Source organism: Gossypium arboreum, chromosome 8 (genome assembly GCF_025698485.1).
Source record: "Gossypium arboreum isolate Shixiya-1 chromosome 8, ASM2569848v2, whole genome shotgun sequence".
In the NCBI taxonomy this organism is placed as follows: Eukaryota; Viridiplantae; Streptophyta; class Magnoliopsida; order Malvales; family Malvaceae; genus Gossypium; species Gossypium arboreum.
In genome coordinates this window covers 2,854,226-2,861,063 of record NC_069077.1, presented here as the reverse complement: position 1 = coordinate 2,861,063, position 6,838 = coordinate 2,854,226, and the positions used below count along the sequence as shown (strand labels likewise).

General features: G+C 30.1%; 1 long non-coding RNA gene across 1 annotated transcript; it reads right to left on the bottom strand.

Moving 5' to 3' along the window:
• LOC128296319 (uncharacterized) lies at positions 1 to 842 on the bottom strand. The gene is made up of 2 exons (XR_008286888.1): positions 702 to 842; positions 1 to 342 (listed from the first exon to the last, which is right to left on the bottom strand). It is a non-coding gene; the product is annotated as an uncharacterized LOC128296319 (long non-coding RNA).
• Between the last annotated feature and the right edge of the window lie 5,996 nt (positions 843 to 6,838).

Below are 6,838 nucleotides of genomic sequence, written 5' to 3'. Positions count from 1 at the left end.
TAACTTATAAAATCATTTATTATTCCGAAATACCCTCTGTTGTAGGCCAATTTTAGCCCGTTTACAAATTACCCAAACCCATTTAAATTACAAAATCCAATATCCAATACATACTAAACCCCAAATAAAACAACCCAAAATCTACCTAGCCCACCTCCCCAATAAATCCAAACAACCCAAAACAAATAGATCAAAACCCAACTACCATGGCCCAATTTTAGCCTACCCCATCCCCAATCAAATCAGAAAATCCTAATCCCTATGTTTGGCGCCGCACCACCAACTCTCTGCCACCACCTGCCCACTGCAGCACCGCCCCATCACATCCACCGCCCTCTGCACCTGCAAGGAATTAAAAGGAAAGGACAGCAAACAGAAAATAATAAAAGGGAAAGCATTTGTAAAAGGCTATAAAAGCCATCAAAAGACAGTGTAATTGGGGGGGGGGGATTCTTGATGAGTGAATACAATAGATTCGGCCAATTCAATACTAAGCAATAGATTTCATATATCAAAGACAAATCTAAACAGTAAACACCAAAGCAGTGAACATCAGAATATAAGAATCGAAATCGGAGAAATAGGAGGTGACATTCCGTCCTTTAAGTTTTAAATCTTTTTTCTTTTCCTTTTTTTATACAGGCAAATATAGACATATATATATATATATATAAACAACGAAAAAAGGAAAGAAAAATTACCTTTTTTGAGGTTTCGACCACCGTGGAAGGTGGCCGGCGGCGACGGATCTACGACTGCGCGCGGTGGCCCTCCTGGCCGATTTCTGGGTTTCCCCAGAGAGAAAAATCCCCTTCCCTTTTGTTTTTTTTTAAAAACCCGGAAAAAATGAAAAATTTAAAGGATTTTTTACTTTTAAAGGCCTTCAAAACGACGTCGTTTTGGGGCTGGCCTTCAACACCCAAAATGGCGTCGTTTTACCCCGGATCGAGTCGACCCGACCCCACCCACTCAGGATCCGCGTGTTTTTTATTCAATGGGCTAATTGCGCAACCGATCCTTCCGCTTTTCTTTACTTTGTAATTAAGTTTTTTAAAAGTCTTAAATGTGCCCTGAACTTGCGTTTGGATTCCAATTGAGTCCTGCTTGGTGCTACACGTTTTAGAAAAGGGGTTTATTATCCGATTTGGTTCCTCCCCTTTGCTTGTGCGTTCAATTTAGTCCTTTTCTTGTTTGTTAATTTTCAAACTTGGCCCAGATTTTCTGTTTCAAATTCAATTTAATCTTTTTTCATTATTTAGCTATTTTATTGATAAATTAGTTAGTTTTACTATTTTTATTATTATTTGCATTATTGTTATCATTAATATTTATGACTACTGTTATTATTAATTCTTATATTTTATTACTATTACTATTACTGTATATTTATGACCTTTTTATTTTCTATGTTATTATTATCTTTATATTTTTATTACTATTATTAATCTTTTTATTATTACTAACGTTATTATTTCCGATACAATTATTTTATTAACATATTATTATTATTTTCATCATATTATTATTTCCTATCCTCTATTATTATTGTCATTAGCTTATATCCTTGTCATTAAAGTACCAATATTTTTTATTATTGTTAGTATTACTATTATTTCTTTATCTTTATATTATATTATATTATATTATTAGTTTCACTATTATTAATATTTGCTCTAGCTACAATTAATATTTCTAACATGCATAGTTTTACGTAACATTATTAATAATTATTCTTTTAATATTATTTTTAATACATGTGTATATTCTTTTAATAGATATTATGTATACATTTTTATATATTACTTATATGTATCTTTTTGGTATTATGTATATATTATGTATATATTTTAATGTTATTAGTTACATATATTTCTTATACTCTTCCATGTATGTATTTTTATATCATCTTATGTACGTATACAAATACTATGTTATATATATAATATAAATTTTAATACCATATTATGTATATATTATTATTATATCTATTTTTGTCCCTATTATATTTATTGTTAATACTAGTACATACATTTTATTATATGAGTATATATATACTTTTATATATAGTATTATTTTCATACACCATTATATTTATTATTATACCTATTATTTTCACTATTATCACTTATTATTTTATTTTAATATGATTATGTATATATTTTTCATATATGTTATGTACATACATTTTTAATATTTATTTTATATATATATTATGTATATATTTTAACATTACTAGTTGTAGCGACGTAAAAATTTTGCTTTCGGTCGCTAATTGTGGCGATTTACTGAAAACTTGAAAACTGAAGTTTGATTTTAAAATAAAGAGGGGAGTCGCCACCGATCCTTTTTATAGGTGTGATCGGACACCTGATAAATTTATTTTTAAAACAAAAAGAAGGTCGAGTTTAGGTCTACGTTAAAATCCAGAGAAGAAGTAGGGTTCGGGAGTCAGTTATGCGCGAGGAAGGTATTAGCACCCTCGCGACGCCCAAAATTGGTATCTTGTAAACAAGTGTTGTCTTAATTTTCAAAATACGAGTTCAATGTAAGATTTAATCGTGATCCGATTGAAAAGATGAGAAATTTTAGTTTTTCGATTTTTAGAAAGGTAGTTCCGTCTTTAACACGAGCCGACAAATTTCATCCAACATAGCGATGAAATCTATGGCTTAATGTTAAATCGGTACATTGCCTCATTTATTAAAATTAATTAGAAAACAAGAACATGATTTTCAAGTAATGCAAAGCAATATTGATAAAAATAAATAAATGAAAGAATATATTGAAGCAAATAATAAATGTGATAATAATTTTAAAAACGATAAAATGTATGCGATATTAAACGCAATAATAGTATCAAACACGAAATAAAAACAATGAATATATATAAACATATAATAATAAATGAAGTAACGTAAACATAATATTAAAAATACTAATGGTGCTATATATATATATTAAAGTATGTGTAATGATAAGAGTGAAAAGTGTATACATAGTAATACTAAAATACATATGTAATATATACCTACATAATATATAAAATGAACATATGCAAGATACATTATAAATACTAATAACATAAAAATTATATACATTAACAATACTACACAAATATATACATATATTTTAAAATAAATAGTTAGTAATATTAGAATAAAATAATAAGTAGAAGGATATATGAAAATAATACTATTTATAAAAATATATATATATACGCATAATAAAATACGTATACTAATATTAATAATAAATATACTAGGAATAAAAATAAATAAAATAATAGTATATATATATGATGTGGTATTAAAAGAGATATATATATGTAATATTATTCAAGAAGATATGAAAATAAAATATACAAATAATATGGCATTAGAGGTATATACATAACATATATAAAAATGCAATATTTAAAGATACATACACACAATATATATAAAATGTTAAAATATTTACATAGTATATACATATTAAAAATAATGCTAAAAGACAACTCTTAATATTACTACATGACTACATACATATATATTAAAGATATACACACAAAATAGAACACATACTAACATTGATAAGAACATATACAAGAACTAGTATAAATCGATAACTAATAATACTAAAGATATATACATATAACAAAGTATTCACTATATTAACAATGATAATAATAATAATAGTAATAATATTAAAATACAAAAAATAATAAAATATAATAAAAATAATGAAGTAATTAAAATCATACTATATATATATACATAATAAAGATGTTAAAATAAAGTAATAAAAGATAATACTATATATATACATGTACGTAATATATGTATATTAGAAATAATAATAGGAGTTATAATAATAATATGAATATCATATACATAAAACAATAATAATAACAATAGATAACGTAATAATAAAAAATGAATGACAAAATTAATTATTAAAATGTCAAAATGATAGAAAGGATTGAATCGAAAACAAAATAGAAAGCTCGGGATAGATTTTAAAATATAAAGCAAAAGAGGAGGGCTTATTTGAACACGCACAGAACCATGGGGGATCAAAAGCACAATATTTCAGATTATTAAAACTTTGCGCAGTAGGGGGGCTAATTTGAAAAACGCAAAAAATTATGGGGTCAAATTAAAAACAAATGAAAATCTGATTGCCGAAGTTTGGAAAAGCGGAAGGGCTAAAAGTGCAATTAGACCCTTCCTCAAAAACACGCGGATCCTTGGAGCGGGTCGGGTCAACACGCGGATCGGCGCCTAAACGACGCCGTTTTGGGGCATTTTACACTTGAATTAAACGACGTCGTTTTGTAATGTTATAAAAGCAAAATTTTTTACAAAAATTTCATTTTTTTTGTGTTTCTAAAAAAATAGTTTGAGAGCTCTCCCCTCCCCTCAGCCTTTGCGATTTCAGGTGAGGTTCCGGCGTCCTCCTTCGCCGCCGACGACCGACGTCGGCCACCGTACTCGGTGGCCGGAAAGGTAAAAAAATCTGTTTTTTTTTGTTTGTTTTTATTTATTATATATATATTTATGGTAGATTTAAAAATGTATGCTATGTATCCCAAAAAAAAAAACAGATTTAAAATAATAAAATCACCTTTATTCACGAATCTGATTCTGTTTCGATGTTCAAATGCCTTGATTTGCTGCTTTCGTATTTGTGAAATTATTGTTTCTAATTTTGGTAGTCGAAATCTAATGTTTCATTTTTCTTAAACTGCTTTACATGCGGCTCTTTATAGCCTATTTTTTACAAGCTTTTTTCTTTCTTTGCCATTTCTGTCTCTTCTCTTTACTGTCTTGCAGGTGTAGAGGGTGGTGGATGTGATGGGGCGGTGCTGCAGTGGGCAAGTGGCTGGTGGCCAGTGGAGTGGTTGGGTGGGGAGGCTAATTCGACGCTTGTTTTGGGTTTGAGGTTTCAAGTGGGTTTGGGTAATTGGGCTTTGTAATTTTAATGGGTTTAAAATGTTGTAAACAGGCCTATGGGTTTAGGGATTGGGTTTAATTGGGCTCCGGGTATGGGTTTGGGTTATTGGGGTTGGGTTATAGATGGGTTTTAGGAAAAGGGGCTGATGTATGTTGGGTTTTAGGGTAAAGGTTAATTTGGGTTTTGAGTGGGTTAGTGGGGTTTTGGGGTTTAATATAAAGGGGCCAAAATTGGCCTATAACACTAGTTATATATTTTTACTAGCTTATGTATATACTTCAAATACTACATATAGTATATTTCTAACACTATTACTATTTATATATATATTATGTACATACTCTTAATATCATTATTATGCATATATATTCATTATTTTTATTTCGTGTTTGATACTATTATTACGTTTAATATATCGCATGCATTGTTATTGTTTTTAATATTATTGTCGTATTTATTATGTGTTTCGATGTATTTCTAACTCTTTTATTTTTTGTTTCCCGCCCATTTTATATCATTTTGTTATTCACTACTTTAAAGATTTGTTTATTCATTTCAATAAATAAGGCAATGAACCGATTTAACATTAAGTCATCAATTTCATCGCTATGTTGGGTGAAATTCGTCGGCTCGCGTTAAAAACGGGACATCCTTCTAAAAACTTGAAAACTAAAAATTCTTGTTTTTGGATCGGATCACGATTAAATGTCAAATTGAATTCGTATTTTTGAAAATCAAGACAACACATGTTTAATGAGATACCAATTTTGGGCGTCACGAGGGTGCTAATACCTTCCTCGTGCGTAACCGACTCTCGAACCCTATTTTTTTCTGGATTTTCGCGTAGACTCAAATTCGGCCTTCATTTTTGTTCAAGAATATATTTTCTTTTCTAAAAATATGATTTATTAGGTGTCCGATCACACGTAGAAAAAAGATCGGTGGCGACTCTTTTTTAATAAAATCAAAAGTCGGTTTTCAAATTTTCAATAAATCGCCTCAATTAGAGACCAAAAGTGAAAATTTTACGTCGCTATAGCTGGCGACTCTACTGGGGACTAGATTTTTTAGAGTAGAGTCGAATTAAACGCGTGTTGTCAAAATTTTCAAAATTCCTTATTCAAATTAATACTTAGTCGTGATCCCAAAATTGTGTTTTTGAAAAGTCATGCATTTGCATCGTGTTGTATATATTCTTCTAACTTGTTCTATCTGGTTGTTTTTCAGCTTTAAATTTTTATGGTTTTAGTTTTGGTTTAGTTTTTAAATAAAACGTAAAGGTTTGTGAGTTTCTCCCCACACACCGTGCACTTGCATTTTTGCATAACATGAGCTCTCTACCCGGGCTCCGTCCGTTTAAGTGAAAGTAAACGCTATGCCTTCGTGAGTTAACTCGTCCCTCCAAGACAAAGTTAGTGAATACTTTCGGGTTACATATGACTTATGCTTTTGTGAGTTAACTTGTCCCTCCGCATAGGCATAAGTAAATGTAATCCCTCGAATTGAACTCGTAAGCCTGTGATGGGCGATGACCAAGGTTCCGTACTAGTCTTAGTAGACGATAGTACGAACAATTCGAGTACCTGTCTAGAACCGAAACCGCATATAGTAAACTATACGAGCCACCTAATTAAAGCCATGTCGAACCTCCGTCTGTTAGTAGTCACCAAAATAAGTATACGGGAGAAACGACTCTTACCTTTCATTTATACTTTGCAAAGGAATCGGGTCTATTGGACCGGGTAACTTAATTTGTTAGATTTTCCATAGTTTTTCTTCAATTCATATTTGTTGTGATTACTAACCAAGGTTGTTTGTCTTTATCTTTATTTTTCATCATGCATTATAGGCATCATATCAGGAGGGTGTTGATTAAAGATCGGTTGCCAAAAATGAGTTTCTA